This window comes from Dermacentor albipictus, chromosome 1, assembly GCF_038994185.2.
Source record: "Dermacentor albipictus isolate Rhodes 1998 colony chromosome 1, USDA_Dalb.pri_finalv2, whole genome shotgun sequence".
NCBI lineage: Eukaryota > Metazoa > Arthropoda > Arachnida > Ixodida > Ixodidae > Dermacentor > Dermacentor albipictus.
The window spans coordinates 21,147,936-21,173,642 of NC_091821.1; the positions used below are offsets into that span (position 1 = coordinate 21,147,936).

At 50.1% G+C, this 25,707-nt stretch overlaps 11 non-coding genes across 11 annotated transcripts; all 11 read right to left on the bottom strand.

The window, feature by feature from the left end:
- Positions 1-2,972: 2,972 nt before the first annotated feature.
- Positions 2,973-3,054, bottom strand: TRNAS-UGA (transfer RNA serine (anticodon UGA)). The gene has a single exon. It is a non-coding gene; the product is annotated as a tRNA-Ser (tRNA).
- Positions 3,055-3,131: 77 nt separating this feature from the next.
- TRNAS-UGA (transfer RNA serine (anticodon UGA)) lies at positions 3,132-3,213 on the bottom strand. Its single transcript has one exon. It is a non-coding gene; the product is annotated as a tRNA-Ser (tRNA).
- Positions 3,214-3,290: 77 nt separating this feature from the next.
- On the bottom strand, positions 3,291-3,372 carry TRNAS-UGA (transfer RNA serine (anticodon UGA)). Its single transcript has one exon. It is a non-coding gene; the product is annotated as a tRNA-Ser (tRNA).
- Positions 3,373-3,449: 77 nt separating this feature from the next.
- TRNAS-UGA (transfer RNA serine (anticodon UGA)) lies at positions 3,450-3,531 on the bottom strand. Its single transcript has one exon. It is a non-coding gene; the product is annotated as a tRNA-Ser (tRNA).
- Positions 3,532-8,907: 5,376 nt separating this feature from the next.
- TRNAS-UGA (transfer RNA serine (anticodon UGA)) lies at positions 8,908-8,989 on the bottom strand. Its single transcript has one exon. It is a non-coding gene; the product is annotated as a tRNA-Ser (tRNA).
- A 77-nt stretch (positions 8,990-9,066) lies between these two features.
- Positions 9,067-9,148, bottom strand: TRNAS-UGA (transfer RNA serine (anticodon UGA)). The gene has a single exon. It is a non-coding gene; the product is annotated as a tRNA-Ser (tRNA).
- Positions 9,149-14,095: 4,947 nt separating this feature from the next.
- TRNAS-UGA (transfer RNA serine (anticodon UGA)) lies at positions 14,096-14,177 on the bottom strand. Its single transcript has one exon. It is a non-coding gene; the product is annotated as a tRNA-Ser (tRNA).
- A 10,108-nt stretch (positions 14,178-24,285) lies between these two features.
- Positions 24,286-24,356, bottom strand: TRNAP-AGG (transfer RNA proline (anticodon AGG)). The gene has a single exon. It is a non-coding gene; the product is annotated as a tRNA-Pro (tRNA).
- Positions 24,357-24,557: 201 nt separating this feature from the next.
- Positions 24,558-24,629, bottom strand: TRNAP-CGG (transfer RNA proline (anticodon CGG)). Its single transcript has one exon. It is a non-coding gene; the product is annotated as a tRNA-Pro (tRNA).
- Positions 24,630-24,830: 201 nt separating this feature from the next.
- On the bottom strand, positions 24,831-24,902 carry TRNAP-CGG (transfer RNA proline (anticodon CGG)). Its single transcript has one exon. It is a non-coding gene; the product is annotated as a tRNA-Pro (tRNA).
- A 200-nt stretch (positions 24,903-25,102) lies between these two features.
- TRNAP-AGG (transfer RNA proline (anticodon AGG)) lies at positions 25,103-25,174 on the bottom strand. The gene has a single exon. It is a non-coding gene; the product is annotated as a tRNA-Pro (tRNA).
- Between the last annotated feature and the right edge of the window lie 533 nt (positions 25,175-25,707).

Below are 25,707 nucleotides of genomic sequence, written 5' to 3' on the forward strand. Positions count from 1 at the left end.
ATAATAAGCAGTCGGTGGTCCAGGGGATGAATATACCCTTTTCATGAAGCCAGGTCTTAACGGGAAGTGTGTTTGTGTGTAATTTGAAGAAGAAAGATTTAGCTGACGGCCGTATTGGCATTTTTTTCACTCTCTTTAGGACGTCTTGTCCTGGGCCTCCACGGTGTGGAAGACGGTACAAAGGTGCAGGGAACATCGTGTCCACGAGATCTCTGTATAGTCTTTTCTTTGTAACGGTTGACAGGTATTGCTGTGAAAAACGTACATTCAACATCCTATATGAACATACCACTTCACGCAGGTAACCAGTCACAGCTCCTGGCATTTTGTGAACAGTCGAAACAATGAATCCTGGAATATGTCTACACAGCCGTAGCTGTATCACCGTTCGGAGAAACGGATCGTTTTGATCCCGTAAAAACACAAAACGTGACACGACTTGTCGCAGAAACAAATGAGCTAGACCGATCCCACCTTTCTTGACAGGGAGGAACAAGTTCGTTCGACTCATCCTCTCCCAGGTAGACGCCCAAATAAATGTAGCGAAAACTCGGTGAATTTTTTGTACGCTTACCCTCGCAGCACACAACACATTCATAACGTACCATATCTTAGATACTAAAAAGAGGTTGCAGACAGTGGCTCTAGAAATCATTGACAATAGCTTTCCTCTCCACCCGTCAGCCTTTTCCTTTGCTTTCGAAGCTTGATCGAGCCAGTATGATTCAGGTTCACAGTAACTTCCGAGAGGCACACCCAGGTACTGCGTTGGTAACGACGACCACTTCAATCGATAAAGGGCCTCCGCCGTGTCTTTCCAACTACCATGCCAGAAGCCGTAACTCTTATCCCAGTTTATCTGGGCTCCAGTCGAATCGCAGAACTTTTCAACGACAGTCGTGGCCTCCTTAATGCTCGCTTTGTTTGTGCAGAAAATCGTGATATCGTCGGCATATGCCAAGATTTTAACGTGTGCTGCCTGCAGCCGATAGCCTGCTATGCGCTCGTTATTTCAGATCGCCAAACAGAGGGGTTCGAGATAAGCAGCAAATAGAAGGGGCGACAGCGGGCATCCTTGCCGCACAGACGAGCGCACGCGAAAGCTATCGGTGAGCTCCCCATTAACAATAATGCGCGTTGAGCATTCTCTGTACGCCATCATGACGCCTTCCGTTATGACGTTACCAACATTCGCATGTTCCAGTATGCAGAACAAAGCCTTGTGCGAGACGAGGTCGAAAGCCTTTGCCAAATCGATCTGCATCGTCGCGACGTGGTCGCCAATCGCGTCGCAACACTCAAGCACACTTCGAGCCACGTGTACATTTGTTGTGATACTGCGGCCTTTAATGCCACAAGTATGGTGCGGCCCTACCAATGTTTTAATTACACTTTGCAGCGTTCCTTCAATATTAACCGCCATGGCTACACGGTATAATGGTGCCCATCACAGTTACACAAGGGTGAGTGCTCATAAAGGTGCGCCGATAACCACGTCTAATGCCTCTGAAGGAGACGCAGCTCGACCTTCCGGAAAGGGCACTCAAGTGCAACTTGGGCCCCCCTTCCTGGCAAGGTTCTAAAAAACTAGCGCTCAGGCTGACGGCCATTGCACTCACCAACCCCCCTACCCCACTCGAACTTGACAGCACGGAATTACGGAGGCGGTTTATCCGCCTGCCGTGGATCGACCGTAATATTCGGCCGCAGCTTCAAGGTCGACGTCCTTATACCTGGCGCTTTGGGCGGTGGCTCGTATCCACCGCTGCCGTCCTGTTTCGCCGTCCGGCTAACGGTCTGGTGGTGGGGCCGTTTCCCCGTCGTTTGGCTACTTGGGCCGGTAAGGGTGTCCATGCCTTCAGGTTCAACGAGGCAGGAGGTCACCTCCGTCTCAGGTGGGGTCTTCTCTTCAGCATTCGGCATGGCCGCGGCGCCCTCTGCAGTCGCTTGTTGGTGTACTGTGGCAATAGCCTGAGCGACTTGTTTCTCCTGCGGTTCAAGACGTACCGCCGGCTTTGCCACGACGTCAGCTGCTTCACCCGCCGCGGACGACGTGTCTTCCATGTCCGCCTCGTCCATGAGTAGGGCAGAGTTGTCCTCGTTGCCCACAGGTCCGGTCACGCTAGCGTACGTGCGCTCGCACTGTCTTCATGACCGAAGCGTCGGCAGGCACCACAACGTGGAATACGGCACTCGCGACGAACGTGGCCCGTGCCGCGGCAGCGTAGGCAGAGAGGAGCCCTGCCCGGCACAACCACGAGCGCTAGTTCCCCGGCGACGCTCACCTGATGCGGAAGGTCGTCGAGCTTTACGCCCGGCTTCAGCTTCAGCGTAACCAGCCTTGTTGTTGAGTTCTTATCAGCCACGCCGTGAACCCGCCAGCACTCGCGAACGACGTCGGTGACCTTTCCATACGGCGCGAAGGCAACACGTACGTCTTCGTCAGGAACGCTGGGCAGCAGCCAATGCACTTTCAGGCGTACGTCCTGGTTGGCGGGGTCGATGACGAGATACCGGCCCTTTTTGACCTGCAGCTCTCCAACGCTGACAATCTTTTTCACTGCGTCGCTGTCCTTGAAGGTCACGGCCCATACATGGCTCATACGGTAGGACCCGAGAGCAGCCACTTCCGGCAGGAGCGATAACTGAGCTAGCGCATCGCGAAAATCTTCCACCCGGTATGGGCGAGCCCTGATATCACAGTGTAGAAAAAAGGTATTCAAAACAAAACGCCCTGTTGGCAGACTAGCCAAACAACTTGATATTCGTCGTCCGAGGCAGAAATCCTGTTACCGCGGCCCGTCTGGGCCGCTGAAGCCGCTCCGACGGAGCCCATGATTTACACGTCCGTCACGCTCGGTGGCCGGAAGTGGAATCTGCCCTGGCCACGACTGCGCATATAAGCCGCAATACATCTGCGTCACAATGATACGCGTTCATGAAGGGCTGGCGAATATAAAAAGATACCTACACGCAGCCGACAGGATTAGAACCTGTGCGGGGACACCCCAATGGATTTCAAGTCCATCGCCTTAACCACTCGGCCACGACTGCGCATATAAGCCGCAATACATCTGCGTCACAATGATACGCGTTCATGAAGGGCTGGCGAATATAAAAAGATGCCTACACGCAGCCGACAGGATTCGAACCTGTGCGGGGACACCCCAATGGATTTCAAGTCCATCGCCTTAACCACTCGGCCACGACTGCGCATATAAGCCGCAATACATCTGCGTCACAATGATACGCGTTCATGAAGGGCTGGCGAATATAAAAAGATGCCTACACGCAGCCGACAGGATTCGAACCTGTGCGGGGACACCCCAATGGATTTCAAGTCCATCGCCTTAACCACTCGGCCACGACTGCGCATATAAGCCGCAATACATCTGCGTCACAATGATACGCGTTCATGAAGGGCTGGCGAATATAAAAAGATACCTACACGCAGCCGACAGGATTCGAACCTGTGCGGGGACACCCCAATGGATTTCAAGTCTATCGCCTTAACCACTCGGCCACGACTGCGCATTTTTTTTATTTAATGCCGGTCTTTGACATAACACAGACAATACAAATATTACACGCATCTCAGAAATCCAAAAAGGCGAAAAAAAAATTACAATAATGCCATCCGTCCGTATAGGGCCGGCGTTGTCAAATTAAAATTCCTTCATGGCTGTGAGAGCTTCTAGCCTCGACAGCCAATCCGGTGCACATTCTTGCATTTTCTGTACATCAACAAACCGCGACATACATTCTCTGAAATATATATGGACCGGCCGCGCGTCGGGATCACAGTGGTACCCAGCCATTCGCGCCCGCCATATACAGTGGAGAGCATTCAACATAATGAAGTCATATGGGAGCCCGTCTTCATCCTTAATAGGCAGATACCTGATCCCTTGGGGGTTTACAGGTAATTCTTTCTTCAGGGTTCGCTTCAAGACGTCCCAGAAGAACACAGCAGCCCAACAGTGCAAGAACACATGATCTATGGTTTCGGGCTTCTTGCAGATCAAGCAGTGAGAACCCCAGGGTACGAGACAGCCTCGTTCTTCCATAAACGTCTTCACGGACAGGGTTCCAGTGTGGAGCTTAAAAAAGAAGGATTTAACCCCTGGTGGCACCTGCATGCGTTTAACCCGTTTAGGGACGTCCTGTCCTGGCCCTCCACTGTACATGGCTCTTTATAACGGCACTGGGAAAACAATGTCACACACATCTTTATACAGCGTTTTCCTTTTCACTTGACACAGGTAATCACTTTAAAAACGAACAGTAAGAAAACGCACACTGTCTACCACTTCCTTAAAATAGCCACGAAGTCTTCTGGTCATGCCGGCCGTACTGACAACATGTGCCGGCAATGCGTCGGTCAATCTGAGTTGACATACGGTGCGCAGAAAAGGATCGCGCACATCGCGGACAAACAAAAATCGGTTTACTAGTTGTCGAACAAAAAGATGCGCCAAACCCACACCCCCATCCTTCACTCTTCTGAACAGATTTGTTCGACTGCACCTTTCCCAGGTTGAACCCCAGATGAACACCGCAAACACTCTGTGCAGCTTTTTCACATTTACTGTAGAACAATATAACGCTTGTATAACGTAGTATACCTTGGCGACTAAAAAGATGTTACAAACTGTCGCTCTTGCAAAAACAGACAGGTTAGTAGCTTTCCATTTGTCTACTTTTTCTTTAATTTCACTTGTTTGGTTCTTCCAATATTGGTCAGTGCTATTGTAACTGTCTAAGGGAATTCCGAGATACTTCTTGGGAGTTTTCACCCGGGTCACATTCGCAAAATAGTCTGGTGCGGACAGCCAATCCCCATGCCACAGCCCGAGGGATTTGCCCCAATTTATTCTGCTACCCGTGACTTCACAGAAGTGTTTGACTATAGATATTGCTTCGGTTACACTTGGTTTATCTATGCAACACACTGCGATGTCATCTGCATACGCAAGTAGTTTGACTTCTGTCGCTGCTAGCTAATCTAAAACCACGTATTTTGTCATTTTGATTAATTGCCACACACATGGCCTCTATATAAATAGCAAATAGAAGTGGGCTGAGGGGACAGCCTTGGCGCACTGAACGCATAATGGTAATGGGGGCCCCCAGTGACTTGTTTACAATTAATCTGGTTGTGCAATTCTTGTACGCCAAGGCCACGCCCTCAGTGATGATGGAACCGACATTAACGTGATCCAAGATGGCAAACAAAATAACATGCGCGACACAATCAAAAGCTTTCTCGAGATCGAGCTGAAGAACTGCAACGCCACCTCCGGTGACGTCACAGCACTCGAGAACACATCGCATCTTATGAATGTTAGAAAAAATAGTTCGCCCTCTGATGCCACAGGTTTGATGGTCTCCGACTATTTCTTTGATGACGCCTTGGAGTGTGGTAGCTAAAATGTGGTAGCTAAAATCTTCATAAATATCTTGTAATCAACATTTGTTAGGGATATTGGCCTACAGAATGACACTAATTTTAGTTTATCTATTTCATCACTCTTGGGTATTAGTATGGTGTGCGCTTTTCCAAAGGAAGGGGGCAAACATTTCTGCTGATACGCGCCATTGAATACATCTGCCAACAGTGGAGCCAATTCTCTCTTAAATGCCTTATACCACCCAGCGCAGAGACCATCAGGTCCAGGCGACTTTCCCGGGTTCAAATCGTCAATTGCTTTTCGACTTCCCCCTCAGTTATTTTGGCTTCTAATCCTTCTTTGAAATCATCACTTATTCGCGGCATGCGAGTAAGAAAATGCGCTTTAAAACCATCTACATTCGCTTCCTGATATGCAAAGAGCGACTGGTAATACTCGAAAAAGGCGCGCCCAATGCTCTCATTGTCTTCAACGACAGTCCCGTTCATTAGAATTTCATCGATGTGGTTTCGCCGTCCGTGCGCCTTCTCGAGACCCAGCGCCCTTTTAGTGGGCGTCTCCCCTGCCGCTAGTGCATCTGCTCGCGCACGCACGATGGCGCCTTGATAACGCTCTTTGTCGAACTGTTCAAGTTTTTCCTTGGTGTTTCGCACGTCGTCTTTGTACGTACCAGGTTCTCTACACTCAAGCGTTATCAGTTGCTCAAGCAGTCTTCATAAGCCCTTTTCTTTCATTTCCCTCTCGAATTTTATGCAACTCGATCTTTCTATGGCTTTAATTTTAACCTTCTGTTTAAAACATTCCCACTTCTGTGTTATTGTTTCCGTTGCATCATCGAATATTTCATTAACCGCATCCCTTGCTGCTTTTACAAACCTCTGATTATTTAGTAACAAGGCATTCATTTTCCACAGATCCCAATTAAAAGCATGTTTCGTTTTCACTACACCTATGTGACATTTTACAAGGCAGTGGTCCGAAAACGACACGGGCACTACACAATAACTATGGCATCTTGGAATCGTGTCCAACGACATGTACATTCGATCCAGTCGTGCGTGACTACTGCCCTGAAAACGAGTAAAAGTCACTTCCCGCCCCCCTTCCAGGCACTCGTAAACATCGTCAAGTTCATTTCCCGCTATTAGTTTTGATAACACGCTACAGCTTTTGTCTCGCACACCGGCATTATTCACTATCTCTGGCATTCAACACACAATTCATCATCATCATCATCATCATCAGTCTGGTTACGCCCACTGCAGGGCAAAGGCCTCTCCCATATTTCTCCAACAACCCCGGTCATGTACTAATTGTGGCCATGCCGTCCCTGCAAATTTCTTAATCTCATCCGCCCACCTAACTTTCTGCCGTCCCCTGCTACACTTCCCTTCCCTTGGAATCCAGTCCGTAACCCTTAATGACCATCGGTTATCTTCCCTCCTCATTACATGGCCTGCCCATGCCCATTTCTTTTTCTTGATTTCAACTAAGATGTCATTAACTCGCGTTTGTTCCCTCACCCAATCTGCTCTTTTCTTATCCCTTAACGTTACACCTATCATTCTTCTTTCCATAGCTCGTTGCGTCGTCCTCAATTTGAGTAGAACCCTTTTCGTAGAACACACAATTAAAGTCCCCTAACAACATAACGCGCTTCTCACAACGGACATACTTAGAAAGGTTCGAAAAAAACAAGATACGCTCCTCCACTGAATTCGGAGCATACACGCATATGACACTGAATTCAACCTCACATATCAGAACATCACAAAAAACAATCCTTCCAGATTCGCAGGAAAATACACTTTGAATCTGCAGTCCAGGCAGTTTCTTAACGAACAGAATGCACCCCCCGGACGTGCCTACCGCATGGCTAACCACCGCAAAATATCTGTGCGTGAATCGTCGCACCATGCTCCCGGTCTGCTCCTCTCCGTCAACCTTAGTCTCTTGGACGGCTAGTACGTCTCTATGTTGTGGTCAGTGGCCAACCGTAGGACCTGGCTTTGCCCACGACTAGCCGCCAACCCTCGCACGTTTAATGTGGCAATAATAAGGGACGGTATTTCAGCCATTTTCAACTAGCGGGAAAAGCAGGCCCGGAGCATGGTGCTTACCGTTCACGACTAGCCCTCGGCTAGCCGCCTCCGGGACCTCCCGGCTTGTTGGTGTCGTTAGGCGATGGCGTTTTGCCCGCAGGTTTCCTTTCAGGTGTTAGATTCGGCTTGGGCTTGTAGCCCATCCGCCTTCCTTGAGGCACCTTGGGCGGCGGCCCCTCGCTTGTGCTCGTCGCACCGCCGTCCCTTTCTTTGGTCTCGTCGTGGGGGCGCTTGACTGGGGCACCGAGAGTCCCCGTCCGCTCACCGTCGTTGACATCCTTGTCCTGCAGCAATGCCATCGTGTCGTTGTCGGGCGCCTCTTCGTTAACGCCCCCCGTAGGACGGCTCACTGCAAGGAGGTCCTGTACCGGCTTGCCCGCCTTATCGGCAGTCTCAGCTACTGAGCCTTCTGCGCCGGCAGTCGATGACTCGCTGAGTGTCCCTGTCGAAACCACGTCTCCCGTTCCCTTGGCGGCGTCCTCCGTTTCGACCACGTCCATGACGTGCTCAGCCGCAACGTCACTCGCTGCTGGTCCTGTCACGGCGGCGTAGGATTTGACGCAGTCAGCGTCAGCGTGGCTGAAACGTCTGCACCTGGAACAGCGCGGGACTTTGCACTCTCGGCGGACGTGCCCTGTGCCTTGGCAGCGCAGGCACTGCATGGGTCGACCTTGCACGACCACCAAGGCCAACTCTCCACCGACGCGAACCTGATGAGGAAGGTCCTCCACCTTGACGCCGCTTTTCAGCTTGAGGAGCACAGTCCTGGTGGTCGAAGTCTTGTCGCCCATGCCATGGACGCGCCACCGTTCCCGGCTCACCTCCTCCACCTTGCCGAATGCCGCGAAAGCAGTCCGGACGTCCTCGTCGGCAACGCCGTACAGCAGCCAGTGAAGCCGAAGCTTCACCTGCTGGTCCTGTGGGTCCACGATGACGCACCGTCGTCCCTTCACTTGCAGTTCTTTGAAGGCCATAAGGCGTTTCGTCGCAGTGGCATCAGTCAGGGTCACCGCCCAGACGTGGTTGATCTGGTACGCCCCTATGCATACCACGTCCGGCATCAGTCCCGTCGGCAGTAGGGCGTCTCTAAAATCTTCGACCTTGTATGGTCTGGCACGTACATCACCGTGTAAAAACACGGTGTTAAATGCCACTCGTCCTTTCGGCAGCTGAGGCAGAATAAACGGATACTCATTATCGTTGTCGGTGATCCTGTTTCCGTGACCAAAAGTGGCCGCTGTCGCTGCTCCACTGGAGCCCATGATTCTGCTGACCGCTCAGCTCGGCTGCCGGAAGCAGAATGGCCACGACTGCGCATATAAGCCGCAATACATCTGCGTCACAATGATACGCGTTCATGAAGGGCTGGCGAATAAAAAAAAAAGATACCTACACGCAGCCGACAGGATTCGAACCTGTGCGGGGGCACCCCAATGCATTTCAAGTCCATCGCCTTAACCACTCGGCCACGACTGCGCATATAAGCCGCAATACATCTGCGTCACAATGATACGCGTTCACGAAGGGCTGGCGAATATAAAAAGATACCTACACGCAGCCGACAGGATTCGAACCTGTGCGGGGACACCCCAATGGATTTCAAGTCCATCGCCTTAACCACTCGGCCACGACTGCGCTTTTTTTTATTTATTGCCGGTCTTCGACATTGTACAGAGCACACAATACAGAACATAATTACATAACTACAGACATTTTCAACAAAAGATGAATGCCATCAGTCCAATACGGACTGGCGTTGTCTTACTAAAATTCTCTCAATGCTGTCAGAGGTTCTATCCTCGACAGCCACGCGGGTACACAATCTTCTCTTTTCTTTATTTCAATGAATCTAGACATGCTTTCTTTGAAATACGTACGCGCAGGCCTAGCGTCCGGGTCACAGTAGTACCCAGACATCCTTGCACGCCATAAACTGTGAAGGCCATTCAGCATTATTAAGTCGAAGGGAACCCCATCCTCATTCTTTACCGCCAGATACCTGATTCCATATGGGTTTAACGGTAACTCTTTCTTCATTGTTCGTTGTAGGACATCCCAGAAAAACACCCCGGCACAGCAATGCAAGAAGACATGGTCTACTGTTTCACCTTGCTTACAAATCAAGCAGTGAGATCCCCAGGGTACAAGGAAGCCCCGTTCTTCCATGAATGTCTTCACCGAGAGTGACCCTGTGTGTAGTTTAAAAAAGAATGTCTTTACCCCCGTAGGCACCTCCATTTTTTTCACTCGTTTAAGGACATCCTGTCCTGGTCTTCCAGTGTATAGAACTCTGTACAATGGCACTGGAAATACAATGTCGCAAACATCTTTATATAATGCTTTCCTTTTAACTTCACTTAAATAATCAAACGAAAAATGAACAGAAAGAAAGCGCACACTATCCACAACTTCTTTAAGGTAGCCCCGAAGCGTTCCCTGCATACCATCAGTACTAACGATAAGTGCCGGCAAAGCGCCTCTCAACCTTAGCTGGCATACCGTACGCAGCAATGGATCACTCACATCCCGAAAAAACAAAAATCTGTTGACGAGCTGTCGTACAAAAAGATGCGCCAAGCCCAGCCCCCCTTCCTTCACGTGCCTGAACAGATTGGTTAGGCTACACCTTTCCCAGGTAGAGCCCCAGATAAAAACCGCGAACACTCTGTGCAGCTTTTGCACGTTTACTCTTGAACAGTACATCGTTTGCATGACGTACCACAACTTCGTAATAAAAAACATGTTACACACTGTTGCCTTTGCAAAAATTGACAGGTTGATGCCGTTCCACCTTTCTGCTTTTTCTCTAGTTTCTTTCGCTTGGTTCGTCCAGTATTCATCGCTATTTTTGTAACTGTCCATGGGAACACCTAGATATCTGGTCGGGGTTCTTATCCAGCTCACATTTGCAAAATTGTCCGGGGCCGAAGACCACTCTCCGTGCCACAAACCAAGCGACTTGCCCCAGTTCACTCTACTGCCCGTCACATCGCAAAAATTTTTCACTACCCTTATCGTTTCCTTCACACTTTGTTTGCTTGTACAACACACTGCGATGTCATCTGCATATGCCAAGAGCTTGACTTCAGTGTCTGCCAAGCTGTAACCGCGTATTTGATCGTTTTCAATTATGGCCAAACACATAGTTTCTATGTACATCCCAAACAATAGAGGACTGAGGGGGCAGCCCTGACGCACAGAACGCATGACGTTAATGGGGGCCCCCAATGATTTATTCACAATTAAGCGTGTTGTGCAGTTCTTGTACGCCAACGCCACTCCCTCAGTGATTATGGAACCAACATTAACTTGATCGAAAATGGCAAACAAAATATCATGAGAGACACAATCAAAGGCTTTCTCAAGGTCGAGCTGGAGCACTGCGACTCCGCCCGAGGTGACGTCACAGCACTCGAGCACGCACCGCATCGTGTGAATATTTGACAAAATCGACCTTCCTTTGATACCGCAGTTTTGATGACCAGCAACTATTTCCTTTATGACGCTTTGAAGTCTGGCTGCCAAAACCTTCATAAAAATCTTATAATCAATATTGGTTAACGATATCGGCCTGTAAGATGTCACTAGCCTAAGTTTGTCCACTTGATCACTCTTAGGGATGAGTATGGTATGCGCTTTGCCAAAGGAAGGCGGCAAAGCTTTGTTAACATACGCATCATTAAACAGGTTTGTTAGCAACGGCGACAGTTCTTTCTTCAAAGCTGTATATAAACAAGCGCCCAGGCCGTCAGGTCCAGGCGATTTGCCTTGGTTCAAGCCATCAATCGCCTTTTGAACTTCGCTTTCCGTTATTTTCCCTTCTATTCGTTCTTTCGTGTCGTCACTCAATCGCGGCATGCGACCGAGAAAAACCTTTTTAAACTCGTCTACATTCGCTTCTTGAAACGCATAGAGCGACTGATAATAGTCTAGAAACGCTTGGCCTATGCTCTTACTGTCTTCAGCAATTGTGCTGTTCCATAGAATCTTATCGACGTGAATCCTTCGACCATGCGCTTTTTCAAGTCCAAGCGCCCTTTTCGTGGGCGTCTACCCAGCTACTATTGCATTTACTCTTGCGCGCACAATCGCTCCTTCATACCGTTCCTTGTCAAGCTGCTCGATTTTTTCTTTAATTGTTCGCACGTTTTCTTTATACGCCCCAGGCTCTTCGCACTCAAGCGCTATCAGCTGCTTAAGTGTCTTTCGTAAGCCCCTTTCTTTCATTTCCTTCTCATACTTTAAGCAGCTCGATCTTTCTAAAGCTTTCATTTTTATGTTTTGTTTGAAGCATTCCCATTTCTCTGCTTTTGTTTCACTATTTTCCTCACTTTCCTGACGGCCTCATGCACTGCCTCTACAAATGGCTCGTCTTTTAGTAATAAGGCATTCATTTTCCATAGGTCCCAATTAAAGTCGACTTTCTTCCTCTCCGTGCCTATATGACATTTCACCAAGCAGTGATCTGTAAACGATATTGGTGTCACAGAATAACTATGGAACTTTGGAATCATGCCTTGCGATACGTATATGCGGTCTAACCGCGCATGACTACTACCTTGAAATCGCGTGTACATGACTTCCCGCTCCCCCTCCAGGCACTCACAGACATCGTCCAGTTCATTATCCCTAATTAGATTTGTCAGCACACTACTGCTTTTATCGCGAATACCAGCATTATTTACTCTATCCCGAGCCCTCAAAACACAATTGAAATCCCCCAACAAAACCATGCACTTATCAGTGCTAACATACTGGGAAAGGTTCGCAAAAAATGAGGCGCGCTCTTCCACAGCATTCGGTGCATATATGCACATGACTCTGAATTCAAGGTCACGAAAACCAAAATCACAAAAAACAATCCTTCCGGATTGACATGAAAATACGTTTTTAACAACAAGGCCAGGCAACTTCTTAACAAACAGAACACAACCGGCGGACGTCCCTACTGCGTGGCTCACGACCGCATAATATCTAGTCGTGAAACGCCGCGCCATGCTCCCGGTCTCGTCCTCTCCGTCAACCTTTGTCTCCTGGACAGCTAGAACGTCTAGGTCGTGTTCAGTGGCCATCCGTAGGACTTGGCTTTGCCTACGCCTAGCCGCCAACCCTCTTACGTTTAGTGTGGCAATAGCGAGTGACGGATTAGAAGCCATGCTGAACTAAAGTATGAGGTAGGCCTGGAGCATGGTGCTTACCCTTCACGACCAGCCCTCGGCTAGCCGCCTCCGGGACCGCCGGTCTTCCCGGTGGTGCTCGTCTGCTGCACTTTGTCACCAGGCCTTCTCTCGAGCGGAACATTTGGCTTAGGCTTGAAGACCGACCGCCTCCCTTGAGGCGTCTTCGCCGGCGGCCCGTCACTAGTGCTGGATGCCGCGTTGTTCTTGTCTCCGGTCTCGTCACGGGGGCGCTTAGATGTGGCACAGAGACCAGCGGCCCGGTCCCCTTCGTCAGCGTACTCGCCCTGTTGCATCGCTGACTCGTCGTCGTCCCGTTCAACTTCACTAGCGCCTGCCTTCGCAGGATCTTTGTCCTTGTCGACCCTTGCAGGCCCAGTAACCTGCTCAGCGACTTGGACGACCTTGGCATCAGCGACCTCCGGCACCGTCGTGGTACTTGTCTTCGCTGGGGGCACTTGTTCTCCGGCTCCCTTAGCAGCGTCTTCGGTTTCAACTGCATCCATGACGTGTACTGCCGCCTCTTCACTCGCGACTGGGCTAGTCGCAGTAGCGTAAGTCTTGACGCAGTCGGCGTCGACGTGCCCGAAGCGTCTGCAACGCGAGCAGCGCGGCACCTTACAGTCCCGCCTGACGTGCCCCGTGCCTTGGCAGCGTAGGCATTGCATCGGACGACCGGGTACCACCACCAAGGCCAACTCCCCTGCAACGCGTATCTGGTGAGGAATATCTTCCACTTTCAGTCCGCCCTTCAGCTTGAGAAGAACGGTCCTCGTGGTCGAACATTTCTCCGCAACGCCTTGAACACGCCACTTCTCCCGGCTCACCTCAACCACCTTGCCGAAGGCCGCCAACGCAGTCCGCACATCTTCGTCTTCCACGCCGTGTAGCAGCCAGTGAAGCCGGAGCTTCACCTGCTGGTCCTGTGGGTCGACGATAACACATCGCCGACCCTTAACCTTTATCTCTTTTAAGGCCAACAGTCGCTTTGTTGCAGCAGCATCACCGAGGGTCACTGCCCAGACATGATTCACTTGGTACGCCCCAAGGCACACAACTTCCGGTAGCAGGCCCGTGGGCGTTAGAGCATCCCTAAAGTCCTCGACCTTATACGGCCTCGCTCGTACGTCACCATGTAGAAACACGGTGTTATTAACAATTCGTCCTTTTGGCAGCTGAGGCAAAATAAATTGGTAGTCGGTTTCTTCGTCGTTGCTAAACCTGTTTCCACAGCCAAAAGTAGCCGCTGTCGCTGCTCCACTGGAGCCCATGATTCCGCTGCCCGCTCAGCTCGGCTGCCGGAAGCAGAATGGCCACGACTGCGCATATAAGCCGCAATACATATGCGTCACAATGATACGCGTTCACGAAGGGCTGGCGAATAAAAAAAAAATATATACCTACACGCAGCCGACCGCATTCGAACCTGTGCGGGGACAACCCAATGGATTTCAAGTCCATCGCCTTAACCACTCGGCCACGACTACGTATATAGGCCGCAATACATATGCGTCACAATGATACGCGTTCACGAAGGGCTGGCGAATAAAAAAAAAGATACCTACACCCAATGGATTTGAAGTCCATCGCCTTAACCACTCGGCCACGACTTTTTTTTCTTTATTGCCAGTCCTCGACATGTCACAACACAAATTCCTTAAATAATATACACAAAGACCAAACAAGTAAAAAGGAATGACTACAAAAACCGAAGAAAGTACAGTTATATCTACAGTCGTTGCCGTCCGCTACTTTGGCCCGGCGTTGTCGTTTTAAAATTCCTTGAGTGCTGTCAGGTGTTCAACCCTGGACAGCCACTCACGAACGGGTTGTTTCAACTTCTTTACTTCTACATACCGCTGCATACATTCACGGAAGTACACACGAGCCGGTCGGGCATCCGGGTCACAATGGTAGCCGGCCATTCTTGCGCGCCATAAACAGTGGAGGCCCGTAAGCATGACCAAGTCGTACGGGAAACCTTCGTCGTCGTATACTGGCAGAAACCTGATTCCGTGTGGATCTGTAGGTAGCTCCTTTTTTAGAGTCCTTTGCAACACGTCCCAGAAAAAGACCGCTTCCCAACAGTGGATGAAGACGTGATCTATGCTTTCTGGTTTTTTTACATATAAGACAGTGGGTTCCCCATGGCATGTAGAACCTACGTTGTTCGAGAAATATTTTCACGGGTATAGTACCGGTATGCAATTTAAAGAAGAAAGATTTGGTGGCTGGTTGAACTGGCATCTTCTTGACTCTCTTGAATACGGCTCGGCCTGGGCCTCCACTGTACACGGCTCTGTACATGGGTACAAGCAAAACACTGTCACACAAATCCCGATATAAGTTTTTCCGTTTTACACTCCACAAATATGCATTTGAAAAACGAACTCGCAAAAAATAAACACTCTGAACTATTTCCCGAAAGAAACCACGGAGTGGCCCTGGCATTATTTCTGTACCTACAACAAAATCAGGAAGTGATCTTGACAGCTTTATTTGGATCGCGGGGCGCAGAAAGGGGTCATTTGCATCACGCAAAAAGAGGAACCTGTTCACTATTTGACGCAAAAAGAGGTGCGCCAACCCCAGGCCGCCATCCTTCACACGCCAGAAGAGATTATCTCGGCTGCATCGCTCCCAGCTTGATGCCCACACGAAAACAGCAAACACTCGGTGCAGTTTCTCCACATTAATACGAGAGCACTGTAGGACCTGCATTACGTACCAGATCTTTGTCACGAGAAACATGTTGCACGCTGTAGCTCTCGCGAATATTGATAAATGGCTGGCGTTCCATCGGTCCGCTTTTTCTTTTATATCTTTTGTCCGCTCCTTCCAGTACTCGTTACTGTCCCTGTAGGCATCAAGAGGTGCGCCAAGGTACTTAACTGGCGTCGTGACCCAGCTTATGTTTGAAAAGTGGTCTGGTGCAGACGCCGACGTTCCATGCCAAAACCCCAAACATTTTTGCCAGATAACAAAGCTATTAGTGACGTTACCAAACTTTCTCACCATACTCACAGTGTTCAATACGCTTTGCGTAACTTTACAGCATACAGCCACATCGTCAGCATATGCCAATAACTTCACCTCTGCTGCTTGAAGACGAAACCCCTTAATGCCATCATTTTCGATGATGGCCTGGCACAAGGTTTCTATGTAAACACGGAACAGGAGTGCACTGAGTGGACAACCCTGGCCAACGTTACTAGACTAGCTTCAGTTTTAAAACTCGGCGCCGTTGCGCGGAACCGCCACCCGCCCGCGCCTTCGTGGCGCTGCAGTCGCGCCCGGCTTCACTTCCTCACTGGCCGGCTACGCGGGCGGGCCGGACTAAGCACGCGGTGCAGCGTTGGTGTATTCTGTGGTTCGTTGTTGACGGCGAATTTCAGCAAGCATGTTGCTGCAGATAACCTATTCGGAGCCACGTGCGCCTCTCCGCGCATGCGTCTATGGTCCCTCTTTCTCTCTTTTCTCTTATATATATATTTCCGAGCTGGAAATAAAGCGCCGTCTTTTTTGCTCTGCGAATCGGCCTGGATTTCATCGCGTAGCTGCCGGCCTTTGGCCGGTAGAACGTAACAGTGGCGACGAGGATTCTGCTGCAGCAAGGAAGCCAAGCAGAAGGAACCCACCACCGACCATGGCACACAGGCTACCGGAATTTGAAGACGAAAAAGATAAGTGGCAGGCGTATTTAGTCAAGGTTGAAGCCTATTTCGAAGCGAATGATGTGAAGGACGATGCTAAGCAAAGAGCCCTGCTGGTAGCTGCGCTTGGAACAAGGACAATATAAATTTTGAACGGAAAGGTAGCCCCGCGAAAGCCTAACGCCCTGACCTACAAAGAAGTTGTGCAGACGTTAAACAGCTACTACGACCCGGTACCGAATGAAATTTCTGAAAGTTTCAAGTTCTTCCATCGCTGCCAGCAAGAAGGGGAATCTGTACATGCATTCATAGTGGCAATACGGCAGATGGCACACAACTGCAATTTTGGAACTATGCTGGACAGAATGATAAGGGACCGCATTGTGTGCGGCGTCAGATCCAAGAATGTGCAGAAGCAGCTGCTAGCGAAGAAAGATCTGAATCTTGAAGAAGCCGAGGCTCTTGCCCTTGCCGCAGAGAGCGCTGAACGCGATTCGCAAGGTATTGTTACAGACCAAGAACAAGCAAGATTGCTAAAGCTCTCTGGGCAATACGAATCGCGCGCGAAGTCGCAAGGCGTGCAACAATGCAAATGTTGCGGTAGACGTGGTCACAAGACCAATGCTTGTCGACTAATCAAGCGGAAATGTTACAAGTGTGCACGGCCAGGGCGTTTAGCGAGAATGTGTGCGGCAAATGAACCAAGCAAAATGCTAGCAGTAACTGCTCAGGCGACGGAAAGCGAAGAAAGTGATAGCAGCGCGTCACAAATCTGGTCCTTGACTACCACGCGCTCTCTCATACCGCCCATCAGGAAATCGTTCGCGTGGAATGGCATTGAAATAATGATGGACATTGATACTGGTTCCCCTGTTTGTGTCATTCCCAAGAGCATTTACAAATTGCACTCTCACCGATGGCCGCAGCTACAAAAGGCGGAAGTGCAGCTTTCATGCTATCTCGGAAAGTTGCCGCTTCTGGGAGCACTGACAATGCCAGTTTCTTACGACGGTACAACAGTGCAGTGCAGTCTGACAGTTTTAGACTGCAATGGCCCCAGTCTATGCGGTCGGGACCTGCTGAAAAAATTAAGACGAACGCATTCAGGTGCTGAGCGTGTATTCGACGGCTCCTGTGCCAAAACAAGCCTTGGAGGACGTGCCGACGCTGCTCCAGCAACACTCCGACCTTTTTACAGAAGGCGCTGGTCTCATGAAAGGCCCGCCAGCCCGACTGCACATCAAGGCCGGAGCAAACCCCAAGTTCTTCAAGGCAAGGAAAATTCCTTTTGCACTTCGTGATAAAGTGTCTAAGGAGCTTGACAGATTAGTGTCAGCTGGCATAATATCTCCAGTCCCTCATTCCGAATGGGCAACGCCCATCGTGCCAGTTTTGAAGAAGGACGGAACAGTGCGCATTTGCGGGGACTTCAAGGTTACACTAAACCCTGTGTGCGATGTTGAGCAGTACCCCTTGCCTGTCATAGACGATATTTTTGCAAACCTGTGTGGAGGAAAAAAATTCAGTATTTTAGACCTTCGCGATGCTTACAATCAGGTCGAGCTAGATGAAGATTCGCGGAAATTAGCAGTGATAAACACACAAAAGGGGCTCTTTTGCTACAACAGGTTACCGTTTGGCATCGCATCAGCTCCAGCGATATTCCAACGGAAAATTGAATCTGCGCTGCAAGGACTAAAAGGGACCCAGGCTTATCTAGACGACGTCCTGATAGCCGAGAGCAGCGAGGCTGAAAACGTAAACCTGCAAGCTGTGCTACAGCGTTTCCGCGAGAACGGTATCAAGCTTCGTGCCGACAAGTGCAAGTTTGGTGAACAATCAGTGACATATCTTGGCCATCGTATCGATGCTGAAGGGCTACATCCACTCGAGAAGCACGTGGATGCAATCAGGCTAGCCCCTTCACCGCGAAATGTTGCTGAGTTGCGATCCTTTGTGGGAATGGTTACATTTTACAACAAGTTTTTGCCAAATCTTTCCACTATACTTTCACCCTTGTACAGCCTTCTTGAAAAAGGCGCAAAATGGGTTTGGCACGAAAAAGAAGACGTGGCATTCCAGAAGGCCAAGGATGCTTTGTGTTCAGCCCCAGTGCTAACGTACTTTAATCCGCAGCTTGAGCTGATGTTGGAATGCGACGCGTCACCTTACGGTGTCGGTGCTGCCCTTTTCCATCGAATAAATGGCGAAGACAGGCCAATTGGTTTCCGATCACGAACGCTCACCTCAGCAGAGAGAAAATACTCCCAAATTGAGCGCGAGGCCTTAGCCCTGGTATTTGGCGTGACACGGTTCCGCGATTACCTGTTGGGACGGGATTTCACGCTTGTAACGGACCACCGCCCCTTGTTGGGCCTTCTCAGACAGGATCGTCAAACTTCTGTCATGGCTGCAGCCCGAATTCAGCGCTGGGCGCTTTTGCTCGGGGCATACCAGTACAAGCTGATCTGTAAACCTGGCAAACAGATGCTAATTTCTGATGCTCTAAGCCGTTTGCCTCAATCGCTGCAGGAGCCGCTAGCGGAAACCGAAGATCTGTCGGAAATGGTGCTTAGCATAGACGAATGGGACCAGTCAGCGGTTTCCCACCAGGAGATTCAAGCACTCGCAGCAGCTGACGGTTTTTTGCAGACGATATGCAGGTACGTGACTGAAGGGTGGCCCTCCGTCGTAGAAGATGACAGCAGAGAAATGGCGGAATTCTGGAAAAGACGACACGAATTGTCTGTACAGAAGGGGCTGTTGTACTGGGGCCATCGTGTGGTGATACCAAGGGAGGCGCGTGGGAAACTGTTGAATGCTGCACGAGTCTCATCAGGGGGCGTCTACCATGAAGACAAGGGCGAGGGCTAGATTTTGGTGGCCAGGTTTAGATCGAGACATCTGTAGAATGGTCTCAGACTGTCGAAGCTGTGTGCAGGCTCTGCCCATGCCACCTGCGCGGAACCCCGTTAGCTGGCCGATTTCGCGAGAGAGGTGGTCACGGCTGCATGCCGACTACGCAGGGCCCATTGCAAACAAGATGTTGTTGGTAATCGTCGACGCACACAGCCATTGGCTAGAAGCCATTCTAGTATCTCGAGCAACCGCTAATGCAACTGCCGATTGCAAGCGAACCTTGTTTAGCAGGTTCGGTTTGCCCCGCACCATAGTTACGGATAACGGTACGCCCTTTACCGGTTCAGAGTTTGCTGTATTTGTGCAGAAAAATGGAATCGAGCATATTCGCACCCCGCCTTATCACCCTCAAAGCAATGGTCTCGCCGAACGGGCAGTGAAAACTATCAAGGAGGGCTTGAAGAGAATGCCTGGTGTGGAGTTGGAAACTGCCTTGGCTAGAATTCTTTGTAACTACCGAAATTCGCAACAGGCTTCAGGGTTTTCACCGTCTGAACTTCTTCTTGGGTACCGTTTGCGTACAAGACTAGATATGTGTCTTCCTCCCAGGAGCCACGAAAAGCCCAAGGATCCAGCGGCTGATTCCGCCAGTTGGTACTTCGCCCCTGGAGATGCCGTCTATGTGCGCAACTACGGCATAGGAGAAAAGTGGACACCAGGCAAAGTAAAATCGACGAGTGGTGCCCGTTTAGTCACTGTGGCTACCGAGGACGGTGTCGTTCGACGACATGTCGACCAGATCCGGAAGCGTTCATCAGACACAGACGGAAGCAGAGAAATATCAAGTCCTGAGGAATCGCCTCCGACGACCTTAGGGGCACCGATAAACGAGGCTCAAGACCCTCCCGAAAGGCCTTTTCCTGACCTTCGTCGTTCCACAAGAACCAGAAAGCCAGTGGAGCGCTACGGCTACTAGGGGAAAGGAATGCTGCAGATAACCTATTCGGAGCCACGTGCGCCTCTCCGCGCATGCGTCTATGGTCCCTCTTTCTCTCTTTTCTCTTATATATATATTTCCGAGCTGGAAATAAAGCGCCGTCTTTTTTGCTCTGCGAATCGGCCAGGATTTTATCGCGTAGCTGCCGGCCTTTGGCCGGTAGAACGTAACACATGTCATCCGTCGAACTGTAGCCTTCGCCCAGTTTCTTAATATCAGCAGACGATGCCGACGTGCAACGTACCTGGCTTTAGAGCTGCTATCGGAACGATGTCGACAGTTCGGCGCACCACTTTTTCTGTGCTCCCAGCAATGCGACACTTTGCTCGGCGTGAAACAGAGCTATTCCTCGTGCCGACCGGGAACTCTCTGCGAAATCAACGGCACGCGCTCGTGCCACTGCTCCCGCGCTCGTCCTCGTCTTCCACAGCGGGCTGCGTGGCCGTTCATCTTTCCAGCGTAGAATTTCACTTCACATCTGTCGTCGTAATGGGGACGCCGCGTTTACGGGGGCATGAGTCATTGCTTAAGGGAGTATGAGCCACTCATGGTCTCAGCGGCTGTAAGCGCGCGGGCGGGGAGTTTTACAACTGAAGCTAGTCTAGTAACGTTGACCCTGGCGAACGGAGCGCTTCACGTTAATGGGGGCCCCCAACGTCTGATTAATTATAAGTCTGGTATAGCAACTCCGGTACGCCATTGTCACCCCCTCAGTGATTATGTGGCCAAAATTAACATCTTCAAGGATGATGGACAATATCTCGTGAGAAACGCAATCAAACGCTTTCTCCAAGTCAAGCTGGAGGATCGCTACTGCATCACACATGGCGTCACAACACTCCAACACGCACTTCATCCTATGGATATTAGTAAAAATGGTTCTGTCGCGGATGCCACACGTCTGGTGTGGGCCAACTACTTGTTTAATAACTGACTGCACCCGCCGTGCCAGCACCTTCATCAATATTTTGTCGTCGCAGTTAGTCAGCGCTATGGGTCTGTAGGAGGAGAGTTGCTTGAGCTTTTCGGTCTCTTCTGTTTTCGGTATTAGTACTGTATGGGACTGGCCAAAGGATGGTGGAAGTATTTTCAGTTCGTATGCTTCTTTGAAAACGGCGGTTAAGGTAGGAGCTAGGTGGCCTTTAAATTATTTGTACCAAGCAGCACAAAGACCGTCTGGACCTGGCGACTTGCCAGGATTCAGGTCTTCGATGGCTTTCATCACTTCATGTTCTGTTAATGATCGTTCTAAGGTTTCTTTAACCTCAATCGACAGCTGTAGGATTCGTTGCAAAAATAATTTCTTGAAATCGTGCATGTTGACAGGCGTGAATGCAAAAAGTTTTTTGTAATGCTCAAAGAAAGCATGCCCTATATTATTGTTATCCATTAATACCACCCCTTCATATTCGATAGCCTCAATCTGCTTTCGTCTCGAGTGCTTTTTTTCAGCCCCAGTGCTCTTTTCGTTGGCGTTTCCCCGCATGATAGCCTTTCTGCTCTGGCGCGCACTAGCGCACCTCGGAAGCGCTCTTCGTCGAACACCTCGAGCTTCTTCTTAACGTCGCGCATTTGCATGCATTCAAGCTTCGCAAATTTTTCCAGCAATGTTGTTAAATCCTTTTCTCTGGCCTTTTCTTCATATCGCAGTAAGCTACTTCTTTCGATTGCCGTCAATTTAATGCTTTCTTTAAGCCATTCCCATTCCTAACCAAATTTCACAGAACTGTCTGTTCCAAAGGAATTCAGAGCAGCCACTACCTTTTCGTTAAAAGTTTCATCCCGTAACAGCTCTGCATTCAATTTCCATAGTTCCCAGACGAACTTGTTTCGTTCTTTCTTGCTACCCACCGTGCATTTTACCAGGCAGCGGTCAGAATATGATATGGCCGTAACTGTATAGCACTGGCATTTTTCAACTAAATCATATGAAAGATAGATACGGTCTAAGCGTGCGTGACTAGTGCCCTGAAAGTGAGTGTAGATCACGTCTCTGTCAGTCCGAAAAGACTCAGCGATATCTTCTAATTCGCATTCATGTGTAATCTGCGCCAGGATATCACTACTTTTGTCACAAACCACGCGACGCGAAGACCTATCCTCAGCGTTCAATACGCAGTTGAAGTCGCCTACACAGGCTATCATTTTTTGCACATGGAAATGATACTTTAAACTCAAAAAGAAATTTGCACTCTCTTGCACAGTATTAGGCGCATAAATGCAAAACACGCACCGTTGGACATTACAATAGCTGAAGTCACAAAAGACAAGTCGACCAGAAGTGCATGAGAAGTAACCATCTATGACAAGACCAGGGAGCTTCCTCACGAACAGCACACACCCTGCCGAAGTCCCTAAGGCGTGGCTCAGTACGGCATAGTAGTTATACGTGAACCTTTGCACCATGCTTCAGGTCTCCTCCTCGCCGTCTACCTTGGTTTCTTGCACGGCTAAAACGTCGAGGTCGTGGTCCACTAGTAATCTGTAAACCTGACTCTGTTTCTTTTTGGCGGCCAGACCTCGAACGTTTAGCGTGCCGAGGCTAAGCGACGGGTCGGTAGCCATTACTGATTTAAACCGGAGGGGAGAAGGCCCGGAGCATGGTGCTCACCTTAACGTCTAGCTGAACGCTAGACGCCTCCGTGGCCATCCGGTGGCCGTCGTCCGAGTTCGTCTTTGGTCGGCTTCGGGGTGAGCCTACGGTCAGCCTCCAGGTTCGGCTTAGGCTTGAGGGTGGAGCGTCTTCCTGGAAACGTCTTAGCGGGCGGTGGCTAGGAGTCACCGCTGACCTTTCCGTCGACTTTCTCCTCCTGCTGCTGGGACCTCTTCACCGGTGCCGAGACGCTTTCGACGCGGGCGCTCGCAGGGGTCGCGTTGTCATTTTCCGCTGCCTCCGTAGTATCAGTAGCCGGCTGGCAGCTCTCACGTTCTTTCTGGGCCGCAATGACGCTGTCTAGTGTTGCTTCTGGCTCGTCTGGAGGAGGGACATTATTCGGTCCTCCTTTAGTCGGCGTCATCCCGCTCGCTTTTGCCACCGCATTGCCGCTTCCAGCTCCCTAGGCCGCTTCCTCGGCCTCGGTCACGTCCATCATGTGGTCTGATGTCAACGGCTCGCTCTCCGCTGACCCCGCGGCTACTGCGTATGAACGTACACAGTCCGCGTCGTTGTGTCCGAAAAGCCTGCACCTGGAGCAACGGGGAACCTTACATTCTCGACGACCGTGACCAGAGCCCAGGCAGCGCAGGCACTGCATGGGCCGACCTGGGGCTACGACCAGCGCAAACTCGCCGGCGACGCGGATCTGGTGGGGCAGGTCGTCGACTTTCAGTCCAGCCTTCAGCTGGGGCAGCACCGCTCGGGTCGTCGAGCCCTTGTCGGAAACGCCATCCACTCGCCAGCGCTCCCGGGTTACTTCTGTCACTTTGCCAAAGGAAGCCAGCGCAGTCTTTACGTCTTCATCATCCACACCATGAAGAAGCCAGTGAAGACGAAGCTTCACCTGCTGTTCTTTAGGATCGATGACCAGGCAGCGACGCCCCTTGACCCGAAGCTCCTTCAGTGCAGCCGGCTTTTGGGCCGCCTCGGCTGTCTTCATCGTCACCGCCCATACGTGACGACGCCAGAGAGCATACCAAGAGCTTGAAGCGCGTCCCGAAAATCCTCTACGCGAAACGGGCGAACACGAGTGTCGCCGTGCAAAAAAATTGTTTAACACGATGCGTCCCTTAGGTAGCCGAGGCAAAATAATCTGGTAATCCTTATCATCCGATGTAGAAAGCCTGTTGCCGCGGCTAACAGCCGCATAAGCCGCTCCACTGGAGCTCATGATCCCGCGATCCGTTCAGCTCGGGAGCCGGAAGCAGAATGCCTAGACCAACGAGCCGACGTCTTCACCCATTTGCGGCACTTGTACAGTATGGTAACATCTTGGCTCTCTGCAAAAATGAAGACATGGGCGGCTTGCATCATCTTCGTGCTGAGAAGAGAATAGGAACGTAGTGAAAAAAAGAATGGATAATGTTCTTCGGTTTTATTTAAACATATTTCTTTATATGCCGGCAGACATTAAAAAGAGCAATAACAACGGGCTCGTCCGGGATTTGAACCCGGACCTCTCGCACCCTAAGCGAGAATCATACCCCTAGACCAACGAGCCGACGTTGTTACCCATTTTCGGCACGTGTACAGTATCGTAACATCTTGGCTCTCTGCAAAAACGAAGACGCGGGCAACTTTCATCACCTTCGTGCTGAGAAGAGAATAGGAACGTACTGAAAAAAACGAATGGATAATGTTCTTCGGTTTTATTTAAACATTTCTTTATATGCCGGCAGACATTAAAAAGAGCAATAATAACGGGCTCGTCCGGGATTTGAACCCGGGACCTCTCGCACCCGAAGCGAGAATCATACCCCTAGACCAACGAGCCGACGTCGTTACCCATTTTCGGCACGTGTACAGTATCGTAACATCTTGGCTCTCTGCAAAAACGAAGACGCGGGCAACTTTCATCACCTTCGTGCTGAGAAGAGAATAGGAACGTACTGAAAAAAACGAATGGATAATGTGCTTCGGTTTTATTTACACATTTCCTTATATGCCGGCAGACATTAAAAAGAGCAATAATAACGGGCTCGTCCGGGATTTGAACCCGGGACCTCTCGCACCCGAAGCGAGAATCATACCCCTAGACCAACGAGCCGACGTCGTTACCCATTTGCGGCACGTGTACAGTATCGTAACATCTTGGCTCTCTGCAAAAACGAAGACGTGGGCGGCTTTCATCACCTTCGTGCTGAGAAGAAAATAGGAACGTACTGAAAAAAAGAATGGATAATGTGCTTCGGTTTTATTTACACATTTCCTTATATGCCGGCAGACATTAAAAAGAGCAATAATAACGGGCTCGTCCGGGATTTGAACCCGGGACCTCTCGCACCCTAAGCGAGAATCATACCCCTAGACCACCGAGCTCTTTTTTTTTATTACCTGTTTTACACACAACGCACGTGCAAAAAAGGTAACACGTTTGCTCTTAGTAGAACATTCCACGCGTTAGAGTTAAAAACAGAAAGAGGTAGTTGTACCATGGTAAAAACGCCGGCTGCATTCTGGGTAATGCAGCTTGGTTAGGGGAACCGAACTGTGGCCAATTTGTCTAATATTGGTAGCCACGCTGGTGGCTCCCCCTTGGCTTTATGTGTGTCACGTAGGTGTAGGATGTTTTCCATGAAATATTCTTGAGCAGAACGAGGTTGGGGAGCTTCATGCCTTACATCCATTCTTGTCTTCCAGACACTGTGTATGCAGAGCAACATTATTGTGTCACACGGCACGTCTCCCGTCTCTTCAAAAGGCAGAAAGCGGATACCGAATGGTGTCAGAGGGAATTCTTTTTTGATTCTTCTTTGTAGGATATCCCACAAGAACACCGAGTCCCAACAATCTAGAAATATATGTTCTATAGTTTCCGGTTTATGGCATATACCGCAATCGGTACTCCATGG